Source organism: Oryctolagus cuniculus, unplaced genomic scaffold, assembly GCF_964237555.1.
Source record: "Oryctolagus cuniculus unplaced genomic scaffold, mOryCun1.1 SCAFFOLD_76, whole genome shotgun sequence".
NCBI classification, from domain to species: domain Eukaryota; kingdom Metazoa; phylum Chordata; class Mammalia; order Lagomorpha; family Leporidae; genus Oryctolagus; species Oryctolagus cuniculus.
Genome location: NW_027208220.1, coordinates 479114 through 487760, shown reverse-complemented (window position 1 = coordinate 487760; position 8647 = coordinate 479114).

Here is an 8647-nt window from a genome sequence, read left to right as displayed (position 1 = left end):
GCGATGTACGCTTCTGGGCAGTGTGTGCCTAACCTGGGGTCACTTAGACCGAGGACAAGGACAAGGAAAGGGGCATAGGAGGGGGTTCTGTGCTCACCCTCACAGAACAGAACAACACGCAAAACACCAAATGGCCTTCTTGCTGAAATCCAGGAGGGACCTCGCCAAGTCCGACATGCTGTCTCTTTCTCAGTCACGTTGGTGCACCAGATGTTGCCATTGATTTCTCAACAATGTTGCAGTGGATTCATTTCTGAGAGGAGCAGCATGGTGGGGGCAAGAGGCGCGGAGTCACCACACAGACCCCGGGAGTCGGGTGAAAGCAGGCTTGAGGCGAGCAGCCCACAGACTCATTTATTATAGTTGGAACCACATCTTATATAGCCAAGACCAGCCAATCTGGTCAAGGGGTGGTCTATGCCCCAACCAATCACAGCCTGTTGCCAGGCAGTTTCCAATCCATCCAATCACAGCCTGTTGCCAGGCAGGCTCCATTGTCAGGTGGGTTTCAAAGCCATTCCTGAGTAACTGATGCTCGCTTGCCAGTGGCCACCTTGGCATGGCCTTCTCATTCCACCACAGCCCAGCAGGTAGAAATGTATGCCCTCATCACACTATTAGAATTATACTCTACTAGCTTCAATATTATTTTTGACTCAAAATATGTTGTTGGTCTTTTGCCAGCTATTGAGATGACTTTCATTACAAGAAAACACATAGATATTTTTTATCTTTTATTACATTGTTCAACAATGTAATCATACCTTATTTATAGGACATATCCACTCTCACTCTAACCTTCTAGGACCTATGGCTTCCAATAATGCTGTCACTGATGCACTTATAACAGCTCCAATTTTTTCATCTACTCAAGAGGAACATACACATCTACATACTAAAATGCTAACAGATTACATGTACAATATCATATTCCACTATCTCTAGCCAGGAAAATTATCTGCTCTTGTGAAATTTGTACCCCTCTTCATTTTCAATCCATTCTCAGGGGGTGGGGGTTAACCCACAAGGAATGTCTTCTAATCAGTTATGCAAATGGATGTTACTCATGTCTCTTTGTTCCCTCATCAACCTTACTTGCATGTAGTAATAGATACTTATTCTGCTTTTCTTAGGGCAATACCTGAGTCCTCTGGATCTAGAAAAAGTCTGCTCCTCTCTTACAAATGTTTGCTATTATGGGAATTCCAACAAGTATTAAAATTGATGTGCTGGCGCCGCAGCTCACTAGGCTAATCCTCTGCCTAGCGGCGCCGGCACACCGGGTTCTAGTCCCGGTTGGGGCGCCGGATTCTGTCCCGGTTGCCCCTCTTCCAGGCCAGCTCTCTGCTGTGGCCAGGGAGTGCAGTGGAGGATGGCCCAGGTGCTTGGGCCCTGCACCCCATGGGAGACCAGGAAAAGCACCTGGCTCCTGGCTCCTGGCTCCTGCCATCGGATCAGCGTGGTGCGCCGGCCGCAGTGCGCTGGCCTCAGCGGCCATTGGAGGGTGAACCAACGGCAAAGGAAGACCTTTCTCTCTCTCTCTCTCTCTCACTGTCCACTCTGCCTGTCAAAAAAATAAAAAAAATTGATGTTGGCTCAGCTCATACTAGCAGAACATTTCAGCATTTCTGTACAGACAGGATATCCATCATGTCACTGGTATACCATATAACTCTCAAGGCCAGGCCATAGTAGAACGTGCTCATAAAACACTAAACAATTGTTAAACAACAAAAAAGAGGGAACCCTGAGGGATGTATTGGCACTCACACTCTTAACACTTAATTTTTTGAATTTGCCACAGGGAAATATTATCATGAGAGCAGGAAAACATTTTGCATCACCACAAGAAACTAGTCTTCTTAACTTACAGGTTTGGGCAAAGATATGGGACAGATGGGTTCCCACTTCTCTCCAAACTATAGGGAAAGGGTATGCTTCTGTCATTCCAGATGGATCCTCCAAAACATTCTGGGTTTCTCTTCATCATATCAGGCACAGGGACACTGATGACACTAAGCAACAAGACTATACACCCAGAAATTGCAGTCAAAATTATGGGATTATCTTTGAAACCTCGGAGGAAAAGACAATGGATGATATCACCCAATCTACCAACATAGGGACAAATCAAGCACCTTCCAATAAAGGAGAGCAAGTCCTGCACTCCACAAGAAGTCCACTGACACCAGAGAAATTTTTGGCTTTGGTCACTATGGTTACCAGTGCTTCCCTAAGTGCTGAACATATCCACTGGGCTTACATTCTTCATCCTCCTCTGTTGGAAACAATGGACTGGGCTAAGCCAGGACCTGTTATTTTTACAAATGATTCTTGGAATATGCCCTCCCCATGGTCGAAGGATGTTCAGCCTTCCCTTCAGAGGAAGGGAGACCTGTTAATGTCTCTTTAGACTATGAATATTTGCCCTTATATGTTGGTTGCCCCTCTTGCATTTCTATTGCAAGACAAGTCTAGGACCATATTTTACCTCCTAGAAAGGATTTACATGCTCTCATGGGGTTGCTTACTGTGTATTCATTAAATTTTATGGAAATTAATACACAAATGATGAAGGCAAAATGGATGAAAAAGTTTGTATAAAAATCTCTTATAAACATTATGTGTATTCACTCACTGGACAAAGTGGAGAGGTCTTATTGGAAAGTCTTGTTGCTGATTGGGGCTCTCATGGAAAATTTCTTAATTATTCAGAATATGGTAATGATATTATGTATGCTTATATTACTAAAAAGGTTTGGAATATTTCCCACCATCATGTTGAAGCTAATTATGAGAAACTTATGGCTTGGCACAATGGGGCACTTCCCCTCTACCCCCTGACCAAGACTGCATGTTCCAGGAGAATAGGCCTGGGGGCCAGAACAATGGAAGCTTCTCATAGCATTGTCTGGACTGGCTTGGTGGAAAGGAAATTTCTCTGGCACTTCTCGCTCTATGGCCCATTATTCTTTTGAGTATAATACTACTTTTTATATTCAAGCTGGTGTAAAAGTTGTATGTGTTAGCTGTGGGTTCTTTACAATTTTTTTTTTTTGGACGGGCAGAGTGGACAGTGAGAGAGAGAGACAGAGAGAGAGAGACAGAGAGAAAGGTCTTCCTTTGACATTGGTTCACCCTAATGGCTGCCGTGGCCAACACGCTGCGGCTGGCACACTGTGCTGATCCGATGGCAGGAGCCAGCTCCTTATCCTGGTCTCCCATGGGGTGCAGGGCCCAAGCACTTGGGCCATCCTCCACTGCACTCCCTGGCCACAGCAGAGAGCTGGCCTGGAAGAGGGGCAACTGGGACAGAATCTGGCACCCTGACTGGGACTAGAACCTGGTGTGCCAGCGCAGTTCTTTACAATTTGATGAGAGTAATCAAACAATGGATTGTTAGATTGTAAATTGTATACATGTCTTAATCCCTTGATTCATTTTAACAGAAGTATACATTCTACTCTAATATTGAAGGCTAGAACACATCTTTGGCTTCTGGTTAATTCTACAAGATCTTGGGAAGAATCTCTTGCCATAGGGACTATTTCTCAGATGCTTGGGCATTTATTACATTGAACAAAAAGAATGATAGGGTGGATTATTCTAGCTACCATAGGTTTATGATTGTGGCTACTGCCACTGCAGCAGGTGAAGCTTTACAAGAATCTATCTAAACCTATGATTTTGTGACCAAATGGCAACAAGACTAGAAAGTTGTGGGCTCCACAGACTCACACGGATAGTGAGTTAGAAGAAAAAATTGAAAAATTGCAACAAGCCACTCAATGGTTGGGAGATCAATTTCTAGCTTTACAGCTACAGATAATGTTACACTGTGATTGAAATGTTACCCAATATTGTGTAACTCCTATCCATTATAACCAAACCAAATATCAAATATCAATAGGCTCTTGTCAAGGGACATATAAAGAGGCTATCAGCTAATCAATCTTTAGATGTGTATGCTCTTCAGTGGGAGAATAGATACATTCTCAAATTGCACAGTATTTCTTATGAAGGATTAGCTACTGGAATTGCTGAGGCATTACAGGGAATGGACTCTCACTCTTGGTTTCAGAGTATAATACAATCTTCCCTTTCTGGGCACATTTATTGTTATGTTCAGGTTATGTCTGTCTCCACAAATCATCAAACACCAAATGAAACTGATGGCCACTGCCTTAGCAGTTTTGTGCTTAAAAAATAAAAAAGGGTGTGTGTGTGTATGTGGAGACTGGGCTAAGTCAAATCTGAGATGTACATTAGAAGCCTGAAGGACACTTCAGGGAACTGCGGCAAAAGTCACTGTGAACCATATACTAATCTGAGAATGTTCCTTGGTCGGATACCACAAGCAGCCTTTCTCATGCAGCTTCAGGCTATATCTGTACTTGAAGTCAAATATTTTGGCCAGCCCTTTTAATATGGATAGTTCCTTCAGATTATGCAAAACATGAATATTATCTCTTTTGATAGAAAACATATTTCCTTGAACTAATCTTGTACTAACCCCCTGGATAAAGAAGCATGCTGTGATTGAGTATAAAATTCCTTGTAAAACTAATAAAATTAGACTATTGCTCTGACAGTAGTCCCTGCCCAACCTTCAACTTACAGTTCCAAACCTCGCTGGAAAACAACACACAAGCATGCTGGTTTTATGGAGGAAATCCACTAAAGAGAGTAGAAAATGATCAGAGTACATTGGACTCTTTCAAATTTACTTTCCTGATAGAATTAGGACTGAGGGGACTTTCTTTCCTTTGCAGGCTCAGGGAACCTGGGCCCTTTCTGCCTGCTGCTGCCAATTTCCTTGGTTGTTTGAAAATGGCCCATTTCACAGTTGTATTTGAGCATATAACAGGCAGCAATCAACTCCACTCTGGTTTGGTCTGGTATGTTGAGTTCAGTATAGGAGCTCAGCCTTACACAATGGCCGCCTACAAATTGTGCTTAACAGTGAATAATTTGGGGCAAAATCAAGCAAAATGCTATTCATGTTTTACTTATTTACACATTATTTGTTAATCTGAAATTCAAAGTTAGCTGAATGTCCTGTATTCTGTTTGTGAAATCTATCTCCCCTGTTATGGCTGTGGTGGAGACTTGTTGCAGGTATGTGGTGGAAGGAGAACAGAAATCCTATAAGGCTTGTAGAAAGTTTAGCAAGCATGAATGGTGGTTGTAAAAATGGAGGCAAGTGTGTGGACACCAAATCTGTTTTGGAGTTGTAGAAAAAAACTTGGAGATATATTGCTGTGAGATGGGAAGGAAGGAGAGGCACAGGAGCACCTAGGTCTTAATATCTGTTGGATAGATTTTCACTGCTTTGTAGATGTGTGGCTACTGAGTAAATAATAATAAATCAAAATATGATGGAAACTGGGATAAGATATAAGGCATTTCTTTTTTTAATCAATTAATTTATTTGTAAGGCAGAGTTACAGAGAGGCAGAGGCAGAGAGAGAGAGAGAGGTCTTCCACCTGCTGGTTCTCTCCCCAGTTGGCTGCAATGGCTGGAGCTGAGCTGATCTGAAGCCAGGAGCCAGGAGCTTCCTCTGGGTCTCCCACATGGGTGCAGGGGCCCAAGGACTTGGGCCATCTTCTACTGCTTTCTCAGGCCATAGCAGAGAGCTGAATCAGAAGTAGAGCAGCTGAGACTCAAACCAGCACCCAGAAAATGCCAGCACTGCAGGTGGTGGCTTGACCCTCTATACCTCAGCACTGGCCCCCAAATAAATAAGTCTTAAAAGGAAACCTGTAAAGTAGTTACAAGAGAACAGTTGCCCAAGATTGAGATTTTTTTTTAAATGGAGCATGTGTAGTATGAGGCCAATGTCTTCACTCTAACTTGGTTATGAGACTAAAACCATTCCTCACTGCTCTAATATGCTGAAGAAATCATCTGAGGGTGAGGGAGATGGATGCTCAGTTGTCACAGCACAGGAAGCAGCATTATTCTAGCAGCATCCATTATGTTTAAGACTTCCACTGTTAGAGATTTGAGGTTACATTATGTACTTTATGCTCATAACTCATGTGGCTGGAGATTTGGTGTTGAATTTATAGCACCAGCAGAACATAAAATGGTGATGTATTTTATTCATGTCAATAAAGGAACGGCCTGTGCTTGTTCTACAGAGAATGGAAATTGGAGGTCGAACACCTTTGTATTCCAAAATAGGGTCTCAAAAATTTTGTGATTTTCATTTAAATTGTTAGGAGGCTTGGAGCTATTAGTTAATCTATCTTATAATACATTGTTTAAGATAACACTGAATAAATGATGCAAGTTGTCAATGGATGAGAGATCAACTTATATATCTGCTAGTAATTGATTTATTTCTCTTCAATAAAGTTGCATAAACCAACAAGTTGGCTGCCTGGATTAATCAGTTCGGGAAACAATCTTTTGTAAATGGCTGTAAGGATTCATGTGGCAGAGAAGCAAATACTTCAGAGGGGATTGTGACTGCTACTCAAGGGAGATCATTGACCAATCTTTATAAGAAAATGCCTTTGTGTTAGGGAGACTTTGAAGAACTTTGTAATTCTTTCTCTGAGATAATACCAGGCTAAGTTTAAATAGAGACAGTTGTTAGAAAAGGATGTGAACTTCCTCTTTATATAGTAAAAAGAAGTCTTCCTTAACTAGAGATTTGTGGGCTGAGTTTCTGAGGAAGAAAATTTTGTGCTAATTTTCTTTAATTAATTGATTTTCATTTTCTTCAGAAGAGTTTGGGACCTGGAAATTTGGGGAAGAGCAAAGAGATGGTTATATTGTGACATCATTATGGTGCAATAGGACTGTTAAAGTTTAGATGAGTTGGAATTCTTTCAACTTTCCAATGTAACTATCTCTTTAACTGTTATCTTGATGCATCCACCTTTCCAGGATATACCTGTCTCATTCAAGATCAAGACTTCAATCCCTTTGAAAAATCTGATTCAGGTACCACTCCCCACCTTAGAAAATAGACTGAGAAAAAGGAAGAAGTATCTTTTTTCCATGGGTCATATTTTGGAAGTCATGTTCTCTTTTTCTCCATTTCATGAGAAACCCTCTGGCCCATTCATGATGTCTATTTATCTGGGTGGGATGGCCCACACTTATGCATTAATACATGTTTTTTCCCTCTTAAATAAACTGTGTTTCTACTTGTGTTTCTTTCTATATTTCTACTTAGAATTCTTACCTCTGTGTGGCACAAGAACCTAGAATTGAAATTGTGATACTCATTCTCATAACAAAATGATGGAACTCAGAAAACAATCAGAAGCCAAGGAGAAAAGAAAAGACTCCTTGTGAGATGGGGTAACTGAACAGGACCGGAGAGATGAATTTTGGCTTTTCTCCAATGCTTTGTAATTCTCTCTGCTATCCCTATCTTTGGAAACTGATGAACTCATTCAATTTAGGCCATGTTAGTACAGCCCTAGAGAATGAAGGAGGAACTGTACTCTTGAAGCAACCCAGAATTCAGCAGGCAACTTCAGAAGCTATTACTAAGGAGTAAGAAGTCACTTTCTAGAATTCTATAGAATATTCTGAATTGAATGGATTTCCTGCTGTTAAACAGGACTGGGTTTAGCTACCACAACATAGGTGCTCTGGTCATGGCAACTTTAATTGGAAAAAGGCTGTGTTTTGTTTATTTGTGCTGTTGTTATTTTTTAATGTTGTCTATGGAAGAAACAAGCTGTGATTGTTTTTTAAAAAAAGAGTATACTGATGAAATATGGGAATGGCTAAGTTGCTCTCTTGGGACTTATTTTCCAGATATGAACAAGGATGGCAGAGGAGGTCTTCCACCTGTAGATAAATATACACTATATTCAAGCACAGGCTTTCAACATGACCAAAGTTTTAGGGGAAAGATTAAAATCTTAAGATGTATTTGTTATTTTGGAAATTCAAATCATAAATACTAGAAAAGTTCCAGGGGGTGAGTTTTGAGATTATGTGAGAACCAGCCACCTCTAAACATCTTCATATCAGAATACAACAATATTGAAAAAGAGTAATCAAGAGAGTCCTGTAAAGTGTGCAGCAAGTGAAAGCCAAAGCATTAGAAAATGGCCCAAGTCCTTGGGTCCCTGTACCTGCATGGGTGATCTGGAAGAAGCTCCTGACTCCTGGCTTCAGACTGGCACAGCTCAGTCCATTGTGGCCAACTGGGGAGTGAACCATTGGATGGAAGACCTCTCTCTCTCTTCCTCTCCTTTATTTGTGTAACTCTTTCAAGTAAGTAAATTAATCTTTTTTAAAAAGAAGAAAATGATTAAATTGAGATATTGCAGTTGTTTGCAAAAACATATTTTAAAATTTGAGATCATGGGGCCGGCACCATGGCTCACTTGGTTAATTCTTCACCTGTGATGCCAGCATCCCATATGGGCTCTGGGTTCTAGTCCTGGTTGCTCCTCTTCCAGTCCAGCTCTCTGCTGTGGCCCAGGAGGGCAGTGGAGGATGGCCCAAGTCCTTGGGCCCCTGCACCCACATGGGGGCCCAGGAAGAGGAGAGGCACCTGACTCCTGGCTTCAGATCGGTGCAGTCAGGCCATGGTGGCCATTTGGGGAGTGAACCAATGGAAGGAAGACCTTTCTCTCTGTCTCTCTCTCTCTCTCTCACTGTCTATCACTC